Source organism: Tachyglossus aculeatus, chromosome 5 (genome assembly GCF_015852505.1).
Source record: "Tachyglossus aculeatus isolate mTacAcu1 chromosome 5, mTacAcu1.pri, whole genome shotgun sequence".
NCBI lineage: Eukaryota > Metazoa > Chordata > Mammalia > Monotremata > Tachyglossidae > Tachyglossus > Tachyglossus aculeatus.
Genome location: NC_052070.1, coordinates 8738719 through 8759189, shown reverse-complemented (window position 1 = coordinate 8759189; position 20471 = coordinate 8738719). Strand labels below are relative to the sequence as shown.

Here is a 20471-nt window from a genome sequence, read left to right as displayed (position 1 = left end):
ATTCTAATCCCGGCTCCGTCACTTGTCTGCTGTGTGACTTTGAGCAAGTTCATTCATTCATGCATTCAATCGTATTTATTTGATCGTATTTATTGAGTGCCTACTGTGTGCAGAGCACTGTACTAGGCGTTTGGGAAGTACAAGTCGGCAACATCTAGAGACGGTCCCTACCCAACAGTGGGCTCACAGTCTAGAAGGGGGAGACAGAGAACAAAACATATTAAATTAAAATAAATAGAATAAATATGGACAAATTAAATACATAGAGTAATAAATATGGACAAACATATATACAGGTGCTGTGGGGAGGGGCTAGTTTCTTCTCCGTGCCTCAGTTCCCTCATCTGTAAAATGGGGGTGAAGACTGAGCGAGCCCCACATGGGACAACCTGATCACCTTGTATCTCCTCTAGCGCTTAGAACAGTGCTTGGCACATAGTAAGCGCTTAACAAGTACCGACATTATTAGGTGTGCAGACCACCATCCTGAGTGCTCAGAATAGAGTAGACGTGATCCAGCGCTTAGAACAGTGCTTTGCGCATAGCAAGCGCTTAACAGATGCCATCTTTATTATTATTATTATTTCTCTCCTCCAAGAGTTTACAATCTACCATGTGCAGAACATCATCAATCATCAGTTGTATTTATTGAGCGCTTACTATGTGCAGAGCACTGTACTAAGCGCTTGGGAAGTACAAATTGGCAACATCTAGAGACAGTCCCTACCCAACAGTGGTCTCACAGTCTAAAAGAACATTGTACTGAACGCTTGGGAGAGGACAGTAGAGATAGGCATGATCCCTGCCCTCAGAGCACTGTACTGAGCGCTTGGGTAGATACAAGATTGGCAGGTTGGACGCCTTCCCTGTCCTGCATGGGGCTCATGGTCTAAGTAGGAGCAAGAACAGGATTTGAATCCTCATTTAACAGGAGGAAACCGAGGCCCAGGGAGGTAAAGTGACCTGCCCAAGGTCATACAGCAGACAAGTGGCAGAATCAGAACCCAGGCCCTAGAGGGAAGAGCACAGGCTGGGAAGCCTTAATGGTCCGCAGTCATTAATCTGCGGGCCGTGGGCTGCCAGATTTAAGGAGTTGGGAGGGAAATGTATTTTCATAAGATGTTAAAACAAAAGCTGGTGGAATGTATTTCTTTAGGGGGGGGAAATGTGTATTCAAGTGTTTTCTTTCACAAAAGAATGCCTATGTCAATCAATCGTATTTATTGAGCGCTTACTGTGTGCAGAGCACTGTACTAAGTGCCACGATGATCCAAAAAGTTGACTTAATGAAAGGACTTGGGAGAAATTAGACATGGGATGGCCTTCACCGTGGCAGAGAAATGCATGGAAAACCTGCCCTGATAATAATAATCATGATGGCATTTATTAAGCACTTACTATGTGCAAAGCACTGTTCCAAGCACTGGGGAGGTTACAAGCTGATCAGGTTGCCCAACATGGGGCTCACAGTCTTCATCCCCATTTTACAGATGAGGTCACTGAGGCCCAGAGAAGTGAAGTGACTTCCCCAAAGTCCCACAGCTGACAAGTGGCAGAGCAGGATTTGAACCCACAATCTATGGCTCCAAACTTATACTGTCCCTTTAAAATGGTTCTCTTTTCACCCCCTGGACAATAAAGGGAGAATATCAGACCTACCCCTTTGCCCCTCCATTTTTTTTTAATGATATTCGTTAAGTGCTTACTATGTGCTGGGTACTGGAGAAGCAGCGTGGCTCAGTGGAAAGAGCCTGGGCTTGGGAGTCAGAGGTCATGGGTTCGAATCCCGGCTCCACCACATGTCTGCTGTGTGACCTTGGGCAAGTCACTTCACTTCTCTCAGCCTCAGTTCTCTCATTTGTAAAATGGGGATGAAGACTGTGAGCCCCACGTGGGACAAACTGATCACCTTGTATCCCCCCCCAGCGCTTAGAACAGTGCTTTGCACATAGTAAGCGCTTAACAAATGCCATCATTATTATTATTATTATTATTACTGTACTGAGCACTGGGGTAGATACAGGCTCACCAAGGTGGATACAGTCCACCTTCCACGTGGGGCTCACCACCTTTCATTCATTCATTCATCCACTCATTCATTCGTATTTATTGAGCGCCTATTGTGTGCAGAGCACTGGACTAAGCGCTTGGGAAGTACAAATCGGCAACAGAGACGGTCCCTACCCAACAACGGGCTCACAGTCTAGAAGGCAGACAACAAAACCAAACAAGTAGGTGTCCAAATCGTCAGAACAAATAGAATAATAGCTATATGCACATCATTAACAAGACAGAGTAATAAAAATGTACAAATATTCATTCAATCGTATTTATTGAGCGCTTACTGTGTGCAGAGCACTGTACTAAGCACTTGGGAAGTCCAAGTTGACAACATATAGAGACGGTCCCTACCCAACAGTGGGCTCACAGTCTAGAAGGCTACACATAGAAATATACACAAGTGCTGTGGGGAGCTTAAGGCAGTGTGGCTTAATGGAAAGACCACAGGCTTGGGAGTCAGAGGTCGTGGGTTCTAATCCCGGCTGCGCCACTTGTCAGCTGTGTGACTTTATGCAAGTCACTTCTCTTGGCCTCAGTTCCCTCATCTGTCAAATGGGGATGAAGACCATGAGCCTCATGTGGGACAACGTGATGACCTTGTATCTACCCCAGCGCTTAGAACACTCCTTGGCACATAGTAAGCGCTTAACAAATGCCATCATTATTCATGCTCTTTTCCTCCCTTCAAGGCCCTACTGAGAGCTCACCTCCTCCAGGAGGCCTTCCCAGACTGAGCCCCTTTCTTCCTCTCCCCCTCGCCCCCCTCTCCATCCCCCATCCCACCTCCTTCCCTTCCCCACAGCACCTGTATATATGTATATGTGTTTGTACATATTTATTACTCTATCTTGTACATATCTATTCTATTTATTTTATTTCGTTAGTATGTTTGGTTTTGTTCTCTGTCTCCCCCCTCTAGACTGTGAGCCCACTGTTGGGTAGGAACTGTCTCTATATGTTGCCAGCTTGTACTTCCCAAGCGCTTAGTACAGTGCTCTGCACACAGTAAACACTCAACAAATACAATTGATTGATTGATTATTATTATTGTTCAATCCCATTTTGTAGATGAGGAAACAGTGGAAAGACTCCAGGCTTTGGAGTCAGAGGTCAGGGATTCAAATCCCAGCTCCGTCAATTGTCAGCTGTGTGACTTGGGGCAAGTCACTTACTTTCTCTGTGCCTCAGTTCCCTCATCTGTAAAATGGGGATTAAGGCTGTGAGCCCCCTGTGGGACAACCTGATCACCTTGTAACCTCCCCAGCGCTTAGAACAGTGCTTTGCACATAGTAAGCGCTTAACAAGTGCCATAATTATTATTATTATTATTATTATTACAAGCGGGCAAATGGCAACAGTTTAACCTTTCCAATGGGCAGTTGGTAAGAGACGGCTGAAAATGATTGTTGTATTTCATTCATTCATTCATTCAATCGTATTTATTGAGTGCTTACTGAGTGCAGAGCACTGAACTAAGCACTTATTGAGCGCTCACTGTGTGCCAAGCACTGTACTAAGTGCTTACTTTGCGCCAAGCACTGTGCCAAAGGCTCAGGTAGATAAAAGAGCACTGTGGGAGAACAGGTGTTCCATCTCCATTTGACAGAGGGGGGAAAAGGAAAAGCAAGTGACTTACCCAAGGTCACACAGCAGGTGAGTGACAGTGGGCATTAGAACCCAGTTTCTCCGACTCCCCTCCCTGGCTCTGTGCTCTTATAGTGATGGCATTTATTAAGAGCTTACTATCATCCCCATCATCCCCATTTTACAGATGAGGTAACTGAGGCCCAGAGAATAATAATAATGATGGCATTTATTGAGCTCTTACTATGCAAAGCACTGTTCTAAGCGCTGGGGAGGTTACAGGGTGATCAGGTTGTCCCACGGGGGGCTCACAGTCTTCATCCCCATTTGACAGATGAGGGAACTGAGGCCCAGAGAAGTCAAGTGAAGTTCAAAGCCCTGCTGAGAGCTCACCTCCTCCAGGAGGCCTTCCCAGACTGAGCCCCTTCCTTCCTCTCCCCCTCGTCCCCCTCCATCCCCCCGTCTTACCTCCTTCCCTTCCCCACAGCACCTGTATATGTGTATATATGTTTGTACTTATTTATTACTCTATGTATTTATTGATTTATTTTACTTGTACATATCTATTCTATTTATTTTATTTTGATTAATATGTTTGGTTTTGCTCTCTGTCTCCCCCTTCTAGACTGTGAGCCCACTGTTGGGTAGGGACTGTCTCTGTATGTTGCCAACTTGTACTTCCCAAGTGCTTAGTACAGTGCTCTGCACACAAGTAAGCGCTCAATAAATACGATTGATTGATTGATTTTACAGATGAGGTCACTGAGGCCCAGAGAAGTGCAGTGACTTGCCCAAAGTCACACAGCTGAAAATTGGCAGAGCTGGGATTTGAACCCATGACCTCTGACTCCAAAGCCCGGGCTCTTTCCACTGAGCCATGCTGCTTTCGAGGTTGTACTTTCCAAGCTCACAGTACAGTGCTCTGCACACAGTAAGCGTTCAATAAATACAATTTAATGAATTGCAAGCTCTTTCCACTAAGCCACACTGCTACTCCAACCCCAAATTTTGAAAACCCCGAATCATGCCAAATATGGAGATACAAGTTAATTTTCAATCCCTGGTATTTATTAAGTGCTTACTGTGTGCAGAGCACTCTCCTAAGCACTTGGGAGAGGACAACAGAGCAGATTTGAGCCTCCAAGTTATGGAAAACATTTTCTTTCTAATTTCTCCTTAGTCCTCTCATAAAAAAAGGGTGTTTGATTCAGTCATTCAATCGTCTTTATTGAGCGCTTACTGTGTGCAGAGCACTGGACTAAGCGCTTGGGAAGTACAAGTCGGCAACATATAGAGACGGCCCCTACCCAATAACGGGCTCACAGTCACCTTTCAGGAAAGAAAACACTTGAGCACATGATTTTTTTCCCCTAAAGAAATAAATTCCGCCAGTTTTCATTTTAGTGTCTTGTAAAAAAAGATTTCCCTCCCCACTCTTTAAGTTTGCCAGACCAGAGTCCCCCAGGGAAAGGACAATAGACCGTAAGCCTGTTGTGGACAGGGAACCTGTCTACCAACTCATATTATGATGATGATGGTATTTGTTAAGCGCTTAGTATATGCCAAGCATGGTTCTAAGCACTGGGGTAGATACAATAATAATGATGGTATTTGAACCTGTCTACCAACTCATATTATGATGATGATGGTATTTGTTAAGCGCTTAGTATGTGCCAAGCACCGTTCTAAGCGCTGGGGTAGTACAATAATAAGGATGGCATTTGTTAAGCGCTTACTATGTGCCAAGCACTGTTCTAAGCACCCGGGGGATGCAAGATAATCAGGTTGTCCCACGTGGGGCTCACAGTCTTCATCCCCATTTTACAGATGAGGGAACTGAGGCACAGAGAAGTGAGGTGACTTGCCCAAAGTCACACAGCAGGCAAGTGGCGGAGCCGGGATTAGAACCCATAGCCTTCTGACTCCCTCTCCCAAGCATTTAGTACAGTGCCCTGCATTCATTCAATCGCGCTTACTATGTGCAGGGCATGAAGACTGAGCCCCCTTCTTCCTCTCCCCTTCCTCCCCCTCCCCATCCCTCCCGTCTTACCTCCTTCCCCTTCCCACAGCACCTGTATATATGTATATGTTTGTAGATATTTATTACTCTATTTTAATTGTACATATTTATTCTATTTCATTTGGTTTGTATGTTTTGTTTTGTTGTCTGTCTCCCCCTTCTAGACTGTGAGCCTGCTGTTGGGTAGGGACTGTCTCTATATGTTGCCAACTTGTACTTCCCAAGCGCTTAGTACAGTGCTCTGCACACAGTTAAACGCTCAGTAAATACGATTGAATGAATGAATGAATGCTTGGGAAAGGACAACAGAACAATAAACAGTTTACAAATGATGGTATTTGTTAAGCGCTTACTGTGTGCCAAACACTGTTCTCAGCGCTGGGGGAGATACAAGGTGATCAGGTTGTCCCATGTGGGGCTCATAGCTTTAATCCCCATTTTACAGATTTCATTCATTCAATCGTATTTATTGAGCGCTTACTGTTTGCAGAGCACTGTACTAAGTGCTTGGGAAGTACAAGTTGGCAACATACAGAGATGGTCCCTACCCAACAGCGGGCTCACAGTCTAGAAGATGAGGGAACTGAGGCACAGGGGAGTGAAGTGGCTTGTCCAAAGTCACCCAGTGGCGTTCACAGTCCTAATCCCCATTTTCCAGGTTCATTCATTCATTCAGTCGTATTTATTGAGAGCTGACTGTGTCCAGAGCACTGTACTGAGCACTTGGGAAGTACAAGTTGGCAACATATAGAGACGGTCTCTACCCAACAGTGGGCTCACAGTCTAGAATGGGGTCACTGAGACCCAGAGAAGTGATTTGCCCAAAGTCACACGGCAGAGAAGTGGCGGAGGCAGAATTAGAACCCACCACCTCTGACTCCCAAGCCCGGGCTCTTGCCACTAAGCCACGCTGCATCTCATAGTATTTCTTAAGTGCTTACTATGTGCGAAGCACTGTTCTAAGTGCTGAGGGGGATACAAGGTGATCAGGTTGTCCCATGGGGGGCTCACAGTCTTCACCCCCATTTTCCAGATGAGGGAACTGACGCCCAGATAAGTGACTTGCCCAAAGTCACACAGCAGAGAAGTGGCAGAGTAAGGATTCGAACCCACGACCTCTGACTCCCAAACCCGGGCTCTGGCCACTGAGCCAGCCTGCTTCTCCAGGTGCCCCCTCTCAATTCAACAGTGCTTGGCACATAATAATAATAATAATAAGAAGAAGAAGAATAGCATTTATTAAGCGCTTACTATATGCAAAGCACTGTTCTAAGTGCTGGGGAGATCACAAGGTAATGAGGTTGTCCCACAGGGGGCTCAGTCTTCATCCCCATTTTACAGATGAGGGAACTGAGGCCCAGAGAAGAGAAGTGACTTGCCCAAAGTTGCACAGCTGGTAAATGGCGGAGCTGGGATTTGAACCCATAATAATAATAATAATGGCATTTATTAAGCACTTACTATGTGCAAAGCACTGTTCTAAGCGCTGGGCAGGTTACAAGGTGATCAGGTTGTCCCACGGGGGGCTCTCAGTCTTCATCCCCATTTTACAGATGAGGGAACTGAGGCCCAGAGAAGTGAAGTGACTTGCCCAAAGTCACACAGCTGACAAGTGGCGGAGCTGGGATTTGAACCCATGACCTCCGTCTCCAGAGCCTGGGCTCTTTCCACTGAGCCACGCTGCTTCTCTAGTAAGCATAGTAAGCTCTTAACAAATCAATCATCAATCAATCGTATTTATGGAGCGCTTACTGTGTGCAGAGTACTGTACTAAGCGCTTGGGAAGTACAAGTTGGCACATATACAGACAGTCCCTACCCAACAGCGGGCTCACAGTCTAAAAGGGGGAGACAGAGAAGAAAACCAAACATACTAACAAAATAAAATAAATAGATAGGTACAAGTAAAATAGAGTAATCAATATGTACATACATATAAACAGGTGCTGTGGGGAAGGGAAGGAGGTAAGACGGTGGGGATGGAGAGGGGGACGAGGGGGAGAGGAAGGAAGGGGCTGAGTGTGGGAAGGCCGCCTGGAGGAGGTGAGCTCTCAGCAGGGCCTTGAAGGGAGGAAGAGAGCGAGCTTGGCGGATGGGCAGAGGGATTGGGGGCATTCCGGGCCCGGGGGAGGACGTGGGCCGGGGGTCGATGGCGGGACGGGCGAGAACGAGGCCTAACGGTGAGGAGATTAGCGGTGGAGGAGCGGAGGGTGCGGGCTGGGATGGAGGAGAAGGACAGAAGGGACGGGAGGGAGGAGGGGGCCAGGGGATGGATGGATGGATGGATGGACAGCCTGGAAGCCCAGGGGGAGGAGTTTCTGCCAAACCACCCTGTAGCGGTTCTCCTCCTCTGTCCCCGGACGCTCATTGTCGTGTCTCTTTCGTGGGCTCCTCCTCCGCCTCCCATCCCCTCACTGTGGGGGTCCCTCAAGGTTCAGTTCTGGGTCCCCTTCTCTTCTCCATCTCCACCCGCTCCCTTGAAGAACTCATTCGCTCCCACGGCTTCAACTCCCACCTCTATGGGGATGATTCCCCGATCTCCATCTCCAGCCCTGATCTCTCTCCCTCTCTCCAGTCTCGCATCTCCTCCTGCCTTCAGGACATCTCTACTTGGATGTCCTCCTGTCACCTCAAACTTAACACGTCCGGAACAGGGCTCCTCATCTTCCCCACCAAACCCAGTCCATCCCCTGACTTTCCCATCACTGTAGATGGCCCCACCATCCTTCCGTCTCACAAGCTTGAAACCTTGGCATTATCCTTGACTTCTCTCTCCTCTGTCACTAATCTCCTCACCGGGCCTCGTTCTCTCCCGTCCCACCATCAACCCCCGGCCCACATCCTCCCCCTGGCCCGGAATCATCAATCGTATTTATCATCAATCATATTTATTGAGCGCTTACTATGTGCAGAGCACTGTACTAAGCGCTTGGGAAGTACAAATTGGCAACATATAGAGACAGTCCCTACCCAACATTGGGCTCACAGTCTAAAAATGTCTAAAAATGTCACAGTCTGAAAATGTGAGGAGGGAGGGAATGCCCTCCCTCCTCACATCCGCCAAACTAGCTCCCTTTTTCCCTTCAAAGCCCTACTGAGAGCTCACCTCCTTCAGGAGGCCTTCCCACACTGAGCCCCCTTTTCCCTCTCCTCCTCCCCATCCCCCCCAACCCTACCTCCTTCCCCTCCGCACAGCATCTGTATATGTTTGTACAGATTTATTACTCTATACATATTTACTATTTATTTGGTTAATGATGTGCATCTAGCTTTAATTCTATTTGTTCTGACAACTTGACACCCGTTCGCATGTTTTGTTCTGTTCTCTATCCCCCCCTTCTAGACCGTGAGCCCGTTGTTGAGTAGGGACCGTCTCTAGATGTTGCCAACTTGGACTTCCCAAGCGCTGAGTCCGGTGCTGTGCACACAGTATGCGCTCAATAAATACAATTGAATGAACGAATACTTGGATGTCCCCCTGTCACCTCAAACTTAACATGTCCAAAACAGGGCTCCTCATCTTCCCCCCCCCCCCGCCAAACCCTGTCCATCCCCTGACTTTCCCATCACTGTAGATGGCCCCACCATCCTTCCGTCTCAGAAGCCTGAAACCTTGGCATTATCCTTGGACTCCTCTTTCTCATTCAACCCACGTATTCAGTCCATCACTAGATCCTGCCGGTCTCACCTTCAATCAATCAATCGTATTTATTGAGCGCTTACCGTATGCACAACATCGCTAAGATCCACCCTTTCCTCTCCATCCAAATGGCTACCACGTTAGTTCAGTCACACATCCTCTCCGGCCTGGATGACTGTCTCCGCCTCCAGGCTGACCTCCCTGCCTCCTGTCTCTCCCCACTCCAGTCCATGCTTCACTCTGCTGCCCGCATCATTTTCTGATGAAAATGTTCAGGGCATCATCATCATCATCAATCGTATTTATTGAGCGCTTACTATGTGCAGAGCACTGTACTTAGCGCTTGGGAAGTACAAATTGGCAACATATAGAGACAGTCCCTACCCAACAGTGGGCTCACAGTCTAAAAGGGGGAGACAGAGAACAAAACCAAACGTACTAACAAAATAAAATAAATAGAATAGATATGTACAAATAAATAAATAGAGTAATAAATCTGTACAAACATATATACATATATACAGGTACATATACATGTCACACCACTCCTCAAAATACTCCAGTGGTCGCCCATTGAGAACAGCATAGGTCAGTGGAAAGAACCCGGGCTTTGGACTAAGAAGTCATGGGTTCAAATCCCGGGTCTGCCAATTGTCAGCTGTGTGACTTTGGGCAAGTCACAGCTTTACTGAAGGCCCGTCTCCTCCAGGAGGCCTTCCCTGACTAAGCCCCCTTTCCTTTTAATAATAATAACAATGGCATTTGTTAAGCGCTTACTATGTGCAAAGCACTGTTCTAAGCGCCGGAGGTGGGGGGGGGGGGGTTACAAGGTGATCAAGTTGTCCCACGTGGGGCTCACAGTCTTAATCCCCATTTTACAGATGAGGTAACTGAAGCTCAGAGAAGTTAAGTGACTTGCCCAAGGTCACACAGCAGACGTGTGGCGGAGCCAGGATTCGAACCCATGACCTCTGACTCCAAAGCCCGGGCTCTTTCCACTGAGCCACACTCCTCCCACTTCCTCCTGTGTCGCCCTGTCTTGTTCACTCTGTTCTTCCCCCTCCCAGCCCCACACCGCTTATGTCCATGTCTGTCATCTATTAATTTATATTCATGTCTGTCTCCCCCCGTCTAGACAGTAAGCTTGTAAACAGGGAATGTGTCTGTTTGTTGTTTTATTGTCCTCTCCCAAGCGCTTAGTACAGTGCTCTGCATGCTGTAAGCACTCAGTAAATATGATTGAATGAATGAATGAAGGAGAGAGGTCAGGACCGGAGACGTAGATTTGGGAATTTGGGAATCATAATTGTGTTTTCAGTCTCCTACTGTTGGAGCCAATCTAAAACAAAGGAAGGCCTGCGGTCGAAGCTGAGAACATACCCATGACACAGTTTCCTGTATCTGGTCACTCACTCAATCAATCAATCAATCAATCAATCGTATTTATTGAGCGCTTACTATGTGCAGAGCACTGTACTAAGCGCTTGGGAAGTACAAATTGGCATCACATAGAGACAGTCCCTACCCAACAGTGGGCTCACAGTCTAAAAGGGGGAGACAGAGAACAGAACCAAACATACCAACAAAATAAAATAAGTAGGATAGAAATGTCCAAGTAAAATAAATAAATAAATAAATAAATAGAGTAATAAATATGTACAACCATATATACATATATACAGGTGCTGTGGGGAAGGGAAGGAGGTAAGATGGGGGAATGGAGAGGGGGACGAGGGGGAGAGGAAAGAAGGGGCTCAGTCTGGGAAGGCCTCCTGGAGGAGGTGAGCTCTCAGCAGGGCCTTGAAGGGAGGAAGAGAGCGAGCTTGGCGGAGGGGCAGAGGGAGGGCATTCCAGGCCCCGGGGATGACGTGGGCCGGGGGTCGACGGCGGGACAGGTGAGAGCGAGGTACAGTGAGGAGATTAGCGGTGGAGGAGCGGAGGGTGCGGGCTGGGCTGGACAAGGAGAGAAGGGAGGTGAGGTAGGAGGGGGCCAGGGGATGGATGGACAGCCTAGAAGCCCAGGGTGAGGAGTTTCTGCCTGATGCGCAGATTGATCGGTAGCCATTGGAGGTTTTTGAGGAGGGGAGTAATATGTCCAGAGCGTTTCTGGACAAAGATAATCCGGGCAGCAGCATGAAGTATGGATTGAAGTGGAGAGAGACACGAGGATGGGAGATCAGAGAGAAGGCTAGAGCAGTAGTCCAGACGGGATAGGATGAGAGCTTGAATGAGCAGGGTAGCGGTTTGGATGGAGAGGAAAGGGCGGATCTTGGCAATGTTGCGGAGCTGAGACCGGCAGGTTTTGGTGACGGCTTGGATGTGAGGGGTGAATGAGAGAGCGGAGTCGAGGATGACACCAAGGTTGCGGGCTTGTGAGACGGGAAGGATGGTAGTGCCGTCAACAGAGATGGGAAAGTCAGGGAGAGGACAAGGTTTGGGAGGGAAGACAAGGAGCTCAGTCTTCGACATGTTGAGCTTTAGGTGGCGGGCGGACATCCAGATGGAGATGTCCTGAAGGCAGGAGGAGATGCGAGCCTGGAGGGAGGGGGAGAGAGCAGGGGCAGAGATGGAGATCTGGGGGTCTCATTCATTCGATCGTATTTATTGAGCGTTTACTGTGTGCAGAACACTGTATATATGTTTGTACATATTTATTACTCTATTTATCTTGTACATATCTATTCTATTTATTTTATTTTGTTAGTATGTTTGGTTTTGTTCTCTGTCTCCCCCTTCTAGACTGTGAGCCCGCTGTTGGGTAGGGACTGTCTCTATGTGTTGCCGACTTGCAGTGCTCTGCACACAGTAAGCGCTCAATAAATACGATTGATTGATCGATTGATTGGACTAAGCGCTTGGAGAGTACAATTCAGCAATAGAGACAATCCCTGCCCACAGCGGGCTCACAGTCTAGAAGGGGGAAGACAGACATCAAAACAAGTAAACAGGCATTGGTATAAATAAAAAGAATTAGATTCATTCATTCAATAGTATCTATTGAGCGCTTACTGTGTGCAGAGCACTGGACTAAGTGCTTGGAGAGCACAATTCAGCAATAGAGACAATCCCTGCCCACAACGGGCTCACAGTCTAGAAGGGGGAACACAGACATCAAAACAAGTAAACAGGCATCAGTATAAATAAAAAGAATTAGATTCATTCATTCAATCGTATCTATTGAGCGCTTACTGTGTGCAGAGCACTGTACTAAGCGCTTGGGAAGTACAAGTTGGCAACGTACAGAGACGGTCCCTACCCAACAGTGGGCTCACAATCAATCAATCAATCAATCGTATTTATTGAGCGCTTACTGTGTGCAGAGCACTGTACTAAGCGCTTGGGAAGTACAAGCTGGCAGTCTAGATCTGGGCTCTTTCCACTAGGCCACGTTGCTTTTCAGTTAAGAGAAATGGCAGAGTCTGAGGCTCTGTATGTACGGAAGTGGGACTTTGAATATCCAAGTGTTTAAGGGGAAAGGACCCAAGTGCATCGGGGATGCAAAAGGGAAGGAGAATTGGGGGGGTGGGTGGAGAAATAATAATAATAATAAGGGTTAAGTCAGGGAAGGCTTCCTGTCAGTCATTCAATCGTATTTATTGAGCACTTACTGTGTGCAAAGCACTGGACTGAGCGTTTGGGAGCGACAATACAACAATAAACAGACACATTCCGTGTCTACAACAGGCTTACAAGTCTAAAGGGGAGACAGACGTTAATATAAATAAATTACAGATCCGTACATAACAGCTTTAGGCTGGGAGGGGCGGAGGGAGCAAGTCAGGGCGACCCAAAAGGGAGTGGGAGATGATGATTCATTCATTCATTTGATTGTATTTATTGAGCGCTTACTGTGTGCAGAGCACTGGACTAAGCGCTTGGGAAGTACAACTCCCCCCCCCCCCCACATCCCTCCCATCTTGCCTCCTTCCCTTCCCCACTGCACCTGTATATATGTATATATGTTTGTACATATTTGTTACTCTATTTATTTATTTTACTTGTACATATCTATTCTATTTATTTTATTTTGTTAGTATGTTTGGTTCTGTTCTCTCTCTCCCCCTTTTAGACTGTGAGCCCACTGTTGGGTAGGGACTGTCTCTATGTGTTGCCAATTTGTACTTCCCAAGCGCTTAGTACAGTGCTCTGCACATAGTAAGCGCTCAATAAATACGATTGATTGATTGATTGATTGCAGAGCACTGTACTAAGTGCTTGGGAAGTACAAGTTGGCAACATTTGAGACAGTCCCTACCCAACAGTGGGCTCACAGTCTAGAAGGGGGAGACGGAGAACAAAGCCAAACATACTAACAAAATAAAATAAATGGAATAGATATGTACAAGTAAAATAGAGTAATAAATATGTAAAAACATATATATATATATATATATATATATACAGGTGCTGTGGGGAAGGGAAGGAGGTAAGATAAGATATAGATGTACATATGTCTATACGTATTTATTACTCTATTTTATTTGTACATATTTATTCTATTTATTTTATTTTGTTATTTGTTCTCTGTCTCCCCCTTCTAGACTGTGAGCCCGCTGTTGGGTAGGGACCGTCTCTAGATGTTGCCAACTTGGACTTCCCAAGCGCTTAGTACAGTGCTCTGCACACAGTAAGCTCTCAATAAATACGATGGCATGAATGAATGAATACTTCCCAAGCGCTTAGTTCAGTGCTCAGCACACAGTAAGCGCTCAATAAATACGATGGAATGAATGAACGAACTGAGCCACGCTGCCTCAGTTCCCTCATCTGTAAAATGGGGATGAAGACTGTGAGTTCCCCGTGGTACTTCCCAAGCGCTTAGTCCAGTGCTCTGCACAGAGTAAGCGCTCAATAAATACGATGGCATGAATGAATGAATACTTCCCAAGCGCTTAGTTCAGTGCTCAGCACACAGTAAGCGCTCAATAAATACGATGGAATGAATGAACGAACTGAGCCACGCTGCCTCAGTTCCCTCATCTGTAAAATGGGGATGAAGACTGTAAGTTCCCCGTGGTACTTCCCAAGCGCTTAGTCCAGTGCTCTGCACACAGTAAGCGCTCAATAAATACGATGGAATGAATGAATGAATACTTCCCAAGCGCTTAGTACAGTCCTTTGCACACAGTAAGCGCTCAATAAATACGATGGAATGAATGAACGAACTGAGCCACGCTGCCTCAGTCCCCTCATCTGTAAAATGGGGATGAAGACTGTGAGTCCCCCGTGGCACTTCCCAAGCGCTTAGTCCAGTGCTCTGCACACAGTAAGCGCTCAATACGATGGAATGAATGAATGAATACTTCCCAAGCGCTTAGTCCAGTGCTCTGCACACAGTAAGCGCTCAATAAATACGATGGAATGAATGAATGAATGAAGGGGACACGGCCGGAAGACCTCGCGGGAGAGGAACTACAACTCCCGGCAGGCCCCGCGCGGGCCCCACTTGACCCGCGCGGACCAATCGGGGCGACGTTCGGCCGGTGCCAGAATGAATGAATGAAGGGGACACGGCCGGAAGGCCTCGCGGGAGAGGAACTACAACTCCCGGCAGGCCCCGCGCGGAACCCAACGTGACCCGCGCGGACCAATCGGGGCGGCGTTCGGCCGGCGCCATGGCGCCGGGGCTGCGATGAGGGAGGCGGCGATGAGGGCCGGAGCCGGCGGGGAGGGGAAGGGAGCGGAGAGGAGCGGAGCCCGCGGGGCAGGTGAGGGGGCGGCGGCGGGGGCGGCCGGGGGAGATAGGGCCCGCCGCTGGGATGGACGAGGACAGGAAGTGACGGAGGCCTAGCGGCGCGGGGCACGCCGGGAAGGATGGGGCCGCGGTGCACGCGCCCGGGGGGGTGGGGGGGCGGAGAAGGAGGCCCGGCCGCGCGTGCGCATCGCGCGCCACTACAGGCCGCACGTGCGCACTGCGCCCCCTTCCCCCGGCTGCGCATGCGCACTGCGCTCCCTCGCGCACGTGCCGACGCTCGGGGGGCGGGGCCAAGGCTGGGGCGTCAAACCTGAGGAGAAGCCATTCATTCATTGAACGCTCACCGTGTGCAGAGCACTGTACTAAGCGCTTGGGAACGACAAGTCGGCAACATATAGAGACCGTCCCTACCCAACTCTGGGCTCGCAGGCTAGGAATTCATTCATTCAGTCAGTCCTATTTCATTCAATCGTATTTATTGAGCGCTTACCGTGTGCAGAGCACTGGACTAAGCGCTTGGGAAGGACAAGTCGGCAATAGCTAGAGAAAGGCCCTGCCCAACAAGGGGCTCATTCATTCATCCAATCGTATTTATTGAGCGCTTACTGTGTGCAGAGCACTGGACTAAGCGCTTGGGAAGGACAAGTTGCCAACATATAGAGACAGTCCCTATCCAACAGTGGGCTAAATCTCCATTCTTTCTTTCATTCAATCAATCAATCAATCAATCAATCAATCGTATTTATTGAGCACTTACTGTGTGCAGAGCACTGGGCTAAGCGCTTGGGAGGTCCAAGTTGGCAACATATAGAGACAGTCCCTACCCAACAGTGGGCTCATATTTATTAATAATAATAACGACATTTATTTAGAGAAGCAGCGTGGCTCAGTGGAAAGAGCCCGGGCTTTGGAGTCAGAGGTCGTGGGTTCGAATCCGTGCTCCGCTACATGTCTGCTGTTTGACTCTGGGCAAGTCACTTCACTTCTCTGGGCCTCAGTTACCTTATCTGTAAAATGGAATGAAGACTGTGAGCCCCCCGTGGGACAACCTGATCCCCTTGTAACCTCCCCAGCGCTTAGAACAGTGCTTTGTACATAGTAAGCGCTTAATAAATGCCATTATTATTAAGCGCTTACTATGTGCAATGCACTGTTCTAAGCGCTGGGGAGGTTACAAGGTGATCAGGTTGTCCCACTTGTCAGCTGTGTGACTTTGGGCAAGTCACTTCACTTCTCTGTGCCTCAGTTCCTTCATCTGTAATAATAATAATAACAATGGCATTCGGTTCATTCATTCATTGATTCATTCATTCGATCAATCAATCGTATGTATTGAGCGCTTACTGTGTGCAGAGCACTGGACTAAGCGCTTGGGAAGTACAAGTTGGCAACATCTAGAGACAGTCCCTACCCAACAGTGGGCTCACAGTCTAAAAGGGGGAGACAACGTTTGTTTTCATTCAGTCCATCGTGTTTATTGAGCGCTTACTGTGTGCAGAGCACTGTACTAAGCGCTTTGGAAATACAAGTCGGCAACAGATAGAGACGGTCCCGACCCAACAACGGGCTCACAGTCTAGAAGGGGGGGGACTCTCCATTTTTTCATTCATTCGATCGTATTTAGTAATAATAATAATAATGGCATTTATGAAGTGCTTACTATGTGCAAAGCACTGTTCTAAGTGCTGGGGAGGTCCCAAGGTGATTGGGTTGTCCCACGGGGGGCTCACAGTCTTCATCCCCATTTTACAGATGAGGGAACTGAGGCCCAGAGAAGTGAAGTGATTTAATAACAGTAATAATAATGATGGCATTTATTAAGCACTTACTGTGTGCAAAGCACTGTTCTAAGCCCTGGGGAGGTTACAAGGTGATCGGGTTGTCCCACGGGGGTCTCACAGTCTTCATCCCCATTTGACAGATGAGGGAACTGAGGCCCAGTGAAGTGACCTGCCCAAAGTCACCCAGCTGACTATTGGCAGAGCTGGGATTTGAACCCATGTCCTCTGACTCCAAAGCCCGGGCTCTTTCCACTGAGCCACAGTGCTTCTGTTTATTGAGCACTTCCTGTGTGCAGAGCACTGGACTAAACACCTGGAAAGAGTACAATTTGGCAACAGATACAGTCCCTGCCCACAGCAGCGTGGCTCAGTGGGAAGAGACCGTGCTTTGGAGTCAGAGGTCATGGGTTCGAATCCCAGCTCTGCCAATTGTCAGCTGGGTGACTTTGGGGAAGTCACTTCACTTCTCTGGGCCTCAGTTACTTCATCTGTAGAAATGGGGATTAAGACTGTGAGTCCCCTGTGGGACAACCTGATCACCTTGTATCCTTCCCAGCGCTTAGAACAGTGCTCTGCACATAGTAAGCGCTTAATAAATGCCATTATAATAAGGGGGGAATCTCCATTCACTCATTCATCCATTCATTCAATCATTGAATTCATTCATTCATTCCATAGCATTTAATGAGCGCTTCCTGTGTGCAGAGCACTGTACTAAGCGTGCTTGGAAAGTACAGTTTGGCAACAGAGAGATACAGTCCCTACCCCACAACTGGCTCACAGTCTAGAAGGGGGGAATCTCCATTCATTCATTCATGGGGGGGAACTTCCATTTATTCATTCATTCATCCATTCATTCAGTTCATTCATCCATCCATTCATTCATCCATTCAATTCACTCATTTATTCATTCAGTTAGTTCATTCATTGATTCATTCACTCAGTCGTACGTTTTCATTCAGTCCATTGTGTTTATTGAGCGCTTGCTGTGCGCAGAGCACTGTACTAAGCGCTTGGGAAGCACAAGTCGGCAACTTATAGAGACGGTCCCTACCCAACAATGGGCTCACAGTCTAGAAGGGGAGACAGACAACAGAACAAAACATGTAGACAGGTGTCAAAATTGTCAGAACAAATAGAATTAAAGAATTAAAGCTCGATACTCCACCCTGTTCTAGGTACTTGGCCAGTGGAGGATCCTGAGGTGATGCACTCCCTGCCCGCAAGAAGCTTCCACTCCAGAGGAGGAAGACAGCCCTAACGAGGTGATGATGGTGATAATAATAATAATAATAATAATAATGACATTTATTAAACGCTTACTATGTGCAAAGCACTGTTCTCAGCGCTGGGGAGGATGCGAGGTGATCAGGTTGCACCTCGTGGGGCTCACAGTCTTCATCCCCATTTGACAGATGAGGGAACTGAGGCCCAGAGAAGTGAAGTGACTTGCCCAAAGTGACCCAGCTGACAACTGGCAGAGGCGGGATTTGAACCCATGACCTCTGACTCCAAAGCCCGGGCTCTGTCCACTGAGCCACACTGCTTCTAAGCAGCGTGCCAGGCACTGAACTAAGCACTGGGGTGGATTCATTCATTCATTCAGTCGTATTTATTGAGCGGTTACTGTGTGCAGAGCCCTGTACTAAGCGCTTGGCACTGTTCTAAGCACTTGTTAATCGGTTTGGACCCAGTCCCTGTCCTACGTGGGGCTCACCTTCTTCATCCCCATTTGACAGATGAGCGAACTGAGGCCCAGAGAAGTGAAGTGACTGGCCCAAGGTCACGCAGCAGACAAGGGGTGGAGCCTGGATTAGAACCCAGGCCCCGGGCTGTATCCTCTAGGCCAGGTAGACCACACTGTCAGTCAATCAATCCATCAATTGTAATCATTGAGCTCCTCCTGGGTGCAGAGCACTGGACGAAGCGCTTGGGAGAGGACAGTCAAGTTAGCATTCATTCATTCATTCATCCAGTTGTATTTATTGAGCGCTTACCGTGTGCAGAGCACTGGACTAAGCGCTTGGGAGAGTATGATAGAACAATAAACAGACTAGACTGTTTATAAACTTTCTAGACCGTGAGCCCATTGTCAGGTAGGGACGGTCTTTATATAATAATGATGGTATTTGTTAAGCGCTTCCTATGTGCAAAGCACTGTTCTAAGCGCTGGGGAGGTTACAAGGTGATCAGGTTGTCCCAAGGGGGGCTCACAGTTTTAATCCCCATTTTCCTGATGACGTCACTGAGGCCCAGCGAAGTGAAATGACGTGTCCAAAGTCACACAGCTGACAGTTGGCGGAGCTGGGATTTGAACCCATGACCTCTGACTCCAAAGCCCGGGCTCTTTCCACTGAGCCACGCTGCTTCTCTATATGTTGCCGACTTGTGCTTCCCAAGCGCTTAGTACAGTGCCCTGCACGCAGTAAGCGCTCAATAGATACGATTGATTGAATGAATAAACAGACACATTCTCAGTCCACAGCGAGCTTATAGTGTAGTGGACTGAGATCCCTGCCCCCAAGGATCTATAAAACCCCTTCTAGATAATAATAATAATAATAATAATAGTAATGTTGGTATTTGTTAAGCACTTACTATGTGCAAAGCACTGTTCTAAGCACTGGGGGGAACACAAGGAGATGAGGTTGTCCCATGTGGGGCTCCCAGTCTTAATCCCCATTTTACAGATGAGGGAACTGAGGCACAGAGAAGTGAAGTGACTTGCCCAAGGTCACACAGCAGACATGTGGGGGAGGCGGCATTCGAACCCATGACCTCTGACTCCCAAGCCCGCACTCTTTCCACTGAGCCACGCTGCTTCTCTACACTAGGCCACCCGTCTCCCCACCTTCAGAGCCTTATTAAGGTGACATCTCCTCCAGGAGGCCTTCCCTGATGAGGCCCTCTCATCCCCCAAGCGCTTAGTACAGTGCTCGGCACACAGTAAGCGCTCCATAAATACGATTGAATGAATGAATGAATGAATCCCCGGCTCTGGAATCGCTGCGGAGCCCGCTAGGCTGGACGCTCGTTGAGGGCAGGGAGCGTGTCTGTCAACTCCGTTATTTTATTCTATCGTCCTCTCCCAAGTGCTGAATCCAATCCTCCGCACACAGGAAGCGCTCAATAAAAGGGAATAATAATAATAATAATGATGGCATTTATTAAACATTTATTGTGTGCAAAATACAGTTCTAAGCGCTGGGAAGGTTACAAGGTGATCAGGTTGTCCCACAGGGGGCTCACCGTCTTCATCCCCATTTTACAGATGAGGGAACTGAGGCACCGAGAATAATAATAATGATGGCATTTGTTAAGCGCTTACTATGTGCAAAGCCCTGTTCTAAGTGCTGGGGGGGGATACAAAGTGATCGGGTTGTCCCACGTGGAGCTCACAGTCTTAATCCCCATTTTACAGATGAGGGAACTGAAGCACAGAGAAGTTAAGTGACTTGCCCAAAGTCACACAGCGGACAGTTGGCAGAGCCGGGATTCGAACCCATAACTTCTGACTCCAAAGCCCGGGCTCTTTCCACTGAGCCACACTGCTTCTCTATTTGGAAAGCACCCGGGACTGGGAGTCAGAGGACCAGGGTTCTAATCGTGGCTCTGGATTGTCTCCATCTGTTCCTGAATTGTAATAATAATAATAATAATGATGGTATTTGTTAAGCGCTTCCTATGTGCC

The 20471-nt window shown here is 47.9% G+C and overlaps 1 protein-coding gene across 2 annotated transcripts in view; it reads left to right on the top strand.

Moving 5' to 3' along the window:
* Positions 1-14960: 14960 nt before the first annotated feature.
* The window catches only part of C5H2orf42 (chromosome 5 C2orf42 homolog), a 57954-nt gene continuing 52443 nt past the window's right edge, over positions 14961-20471 (top strand). For both annotated transcript variants that reach the window (XM_038747164.1, XM_038747163.1), the window contains exons 1-2: positions 14961-15012; positions 17959-18045. The gene's annotated coding sequence lies outside the window, so the exon portion shown is untranslated. The remainder of the gene's footprint in view (positions 15013-17958; positions 18046-20471) is intronic.